The sequence below is a fragment of the Centrocercus urophasianus genome, unplaced genomic scaffold, assembly GCF_019232065.1.
Source record: "Centrocercus urophasianus isolate 14NV4802_14NV808 unplaced genomic scaffold, USGS_Curo_1.0 seq_10, whole genome shotgun sequence".
Taxonomy (NCBI): domain Eukaryota; kingdom Metazoa; phylum Chordata; class Aves; order Galliformes; family Phasianidae; genus Centrocercus; species Centrocercus urophasianus.
The window spans coordinates 93,641,449-93,645,585 of NW_024884142.1; positions in this window are offsets into that span (position 1 = coordinate 93,641,449).

Below are 4,137 nucleotides of genomic sequence, written 5' to 3' on the forward strand. Positions count from 1 at the left end.
GGCGGACGGAGGCGGCAGCGCCCTCAGCGCGCGGCGGGAGGCGTTTAAGGGTTGGCCCTGCAGGAAATGGGCAGGCGCCGGAAGTCGGAACTCCTGGCAGCGCCGCCCGTTCTGCCCGGCGAATGAAGCCGCGCCGGGTGGCGCCATGTTGAGGAGGTGTGCGGAGGCAGAGAGGGGCTGCGGCTACACGGTGCGGCGGGGTCCTTCAGCCCTGCCGCCATTTTATCCCGCGCTGAAACAAGCTCTGTGTGTGCGAGCACGGCAGGGAGCTGGGCTCCTTCTGCATGATAACGCTCTAGACTGCGATCGTAAAACCGGTGGCTGAAGTGAGAGCCCTGTCAGCCTGCAGCGCTGCACCAGAGCAGCTTCCTCAGTGTGAGGCTTGGTGATGAGGCACGAAGCTCGCCGGGCTGGCTCGGCTGCGAGTCACGCTCAGTCACTGCTATCAGAGCACAGCAGCCTGTGCTTGGAGTGATTTACTGTTTAACAGTCGTTGGCTGCGCTTTTGTTCCTCTCGCAGTTTGGGCAGCAGGAGGGATGGAGAGCAGGGGTTGGCAGTGCCCATCTATGGCCAGGCCTGCCTGTAATGCCGCCCTGCCGGTCTGCTAACTGCAGCTGAGTGGCTTAGACCGAGTGTTTCCTTAAATATCTCTAAGCAGCTTTTTCGTTTGACTTTCTTCACCAAGAAATGTGGCAAGAAGAAGTCTTGGAAGAAGTCCCGTTGTGTCGTGGGTGCCTGCCCTTTCCCAGCCGACTGTGTCCAGCACTATTTCAGGCTGGAGAAGTTAGATTTGTTGCAGAAGGAGATGCAGTGAAAGCAGTTTATTTACACAGGGGCAGACCGAGGTGCACGTGGTCCCAGGTGCCTGGATCTTATGTTTGAATGAGTACAAAGAATAATAAAGTTGTTTCCACTGAATGTGTTTTGTGTTTGTTGGCAGCCAGGGACTCTCCTGGGAACGCACTGGGAGGATTTGGGGATCGTTTTCTATGTATTTGACTGGATAAATTTTCCTGATGCTGCAATTGGGTGTGTGCACAGATACACAGACAGCTTTTCCGTGCAGCCTGACCAAGAGGTGGAAGCAATGAGTCCAGGGACTGGCTTTGTTTTTCTGGAAGGAAATAACAAGTTGACTGTATGTTCTGAAAGTCAGGCCCCCCTACTTTGCTGCCAATGCCTAAAGCTGGTCCGAAATGGGAACTGATGTTTTTAAACCTTTTTAAGATTCATTTCCCTTGTTGCTTTAGTTCTTATAAATAGACTGAGATTTTGGCTCTAAGAATTAATTATTTCCAGTAAAAATTCCTGAAAAAAGAAGGACCCCATAGAAATCAACAAAGTTTGGCAAGAATTCCATGTTTTGTAAGAAAAACTCGCTTTCATCTTCTAGATAGCTCTCCATTTAAGGACTGCGCTCCTCAGAGGCCAATCTAGTATTTCTCTGGCTATATATGGAGCCTGCTACTCCTCAGTGGTTCCTTGTGATAGTCTCAGGGCTGACTAAAGGTCAGGCCAGGAAGTCTTTGATGGCAAATCTTCCCAGACCACCTTGATACCCTTCCTGAGTGCCACTAATGGGAGAGAAACATGAGTAAGCCTTGTGTTGTGCAACTTCTGGGAACTAGTTGCTGCAGGTACAGCAGAAGCACTGTTGTTCCACATCTACAAGATGAAAATAAGTATTAACGATTAAGCTGTGTTTATTGTAAGTATTTATACCAAAAGGCCAAAAAGCATGTCCTCACAGAATCTGAAGACAGTCCTTTCCATTTGCATTCATTATTACCATGGCAGATTATGACAAACTTCACAGTTTTTATAGACTTTCTTTAGGTGACTCACACAAGTTGCACAATTCTATTTGCTTTTTTGGTCTGTTTTCTTAGCTGATTCTCTCGGAGAGGCTGACTTCCTCAGGGGCTCTCCTTACCTTAGATATGTAGAGCTTGTCAAAAACAATAGAAAGTAAAATTAGGAAAGGAAGTTTAGAGTATAATCAGTTTTTTTATTTCTTCTTTTCCTGGTTTCAAACTGAAAATTGTGATCTGCTTTCTGTATTTATTCCTTTTTATTTTTAAAACAGACTTATTTTAATGTAGAGTTTTCTGCTGGGCAGATTGGTCTCAACGCAAAGTTTTTTTTTAAATTCCATATATATATGCTTAAAATTTTTGAAAGCAGAAAAGGAACTAAAGCAATGAATTTTTAGGGTTTTGTTTTGTTTTGTTTTTTTCCAAGCAATGTTTTTTTTTCCTATAAAAAGTCTCTGCTGGAAGAAGAGCTGTTATTTCTTTAAAGTCCCTGAGCATTTCAAACACAAACTCACTCTTTTTAATGTCCTGTACATTAATTGCTGTATTGCAGTGCTCAAGATGTGCTGGTACTGGTGGGACAGGTCTGCAGGTGTCCTCTGTTAATGAATTTGTCTCCCTCTCTCTACATAGAAAGATTAAAGTTCTGTTGGTTTTCAGTTTCAGTTGCTGGTGACATGTAAACCAAACTGAGTGTTCTCCTTTTCCAACAGAGAGACTTTGCTAGGGAAGATGCTGCTGGAAGTGAATGGGACTAGACTCAAGTCATGTCTTTGTCTTCAAAACAAAACCTAATGTCTGGGGGCAAAATATGGTGCTGTGTAACTGAAACTTCACATGAAATCATTACCATGATGTGTGTTTGCTTATCGCCCCACCTCAGACTGGACAGGTTTGCTTCCTGTGAAGATCATCTGAGAGTGGGGAGATGGGCAAATATCCATGTTTGAAAAGAGGTTGTGAGTCAGCGCTGTGAAACTTTTGACAGTTTGAAGAAGGTTGTGAGAACAGAGTAGTTCAGTAAAATTCACTTCCTGCCAGGGCAGTTGTTGTCACTGTTTATCACCAAGTCTGAAATCCAAAAAGCAGTGTCAAAAGTTCAGTTAATTATGGATCCAAGAGTGAGTAGCAGAGTTTGTGTGAAAGGCACAAGGGGAGAAGGATGTGCAGCGGCCCAAAATTAAACCCAAACCACTAAAATTTGGTAAGGGACTTTCCTCTGGTTCAGCATGATCAGATTTCTCAACTGCCTTCTGCTGTCATGTGGCCTTGGTATTGTCTCCAGGGTGGTCTGTCCCTTTGCTACTCATTGCTTTGTCTTTACAACCGAGAAAGCTGCTGCCTTCCTTTCCTACCCTCACTGCTCTTCCATGTTCTTCTGAAATACTTCTCATGATGTTTTTCCTGCTGTTGTTCACAAATGGATGGGTACACCTATGCTGTCCTTTGTCCTGCCCTGTGCAGACAGCTTTTATCCCCTTATTGCTTAGCATGGAACCAAGGGCTGGTACCCAGAAGTGCCACCAGAAATGGGAAATACGGGCTTGGATAGTGTACGTTAATGGGAAGCGTCCTTGCTTCAAGATGGTTCACTCTTTACAGATGTAAAGCAAAGAATGTGTGTTGTAGGCTACCTAAAGGACCTGATCCATATGATACTTGCAATAGTGCCAGAATGAAAAATCCCAAGTCCTTCTCCATACTTAGCCAGCCTTACGGTGCAGAATCTTGGAGATTTCTCATATAACTCTTTGATGGTTTTGATTGACTCTGCCGTAGGAGGTACAGTTTCATTTGAACTTATGTGTATATTCTTTATAAAAATTGTTCTGATTTGATGGATTAAGTGGAGAGATGCTCATGGCCCCAGCTGTTCTGGCAGTACGTATTTTTTGAGGGTATTTCCTTTCTGACCATTTCCCGACCTGAGCAGAAATTACATTTGAATGTATTCAGACACAGTTGAATGCATTCTCCTGTTCTGCTTTGCCAGTGATGCATGGAGTGTTACAGAGTTTTGTGAGTTGAATAATCAAACAGCACACTAAACAAGGAAGCTGCCTTCTACTTGAGGGGATGAGTCAAACATTAGATGGGCTGACCTTTTATTTTATGTCTTATGTGAGATATTTTACACTAGGGTTCTCAGAAATGTTCTGGCATTACTCAATATGTTTTTTTCCCCACCTTCTACTGCAGTGCTTGTTGGGCGAGTACCAGCCCTCAGTGTTATGCAGGCAAGGCATACATATACACACATGCACACACAGATATATTCGGAAGTAAGGGTAACACATACGCTGTTTATAAGCGGAGTTCATC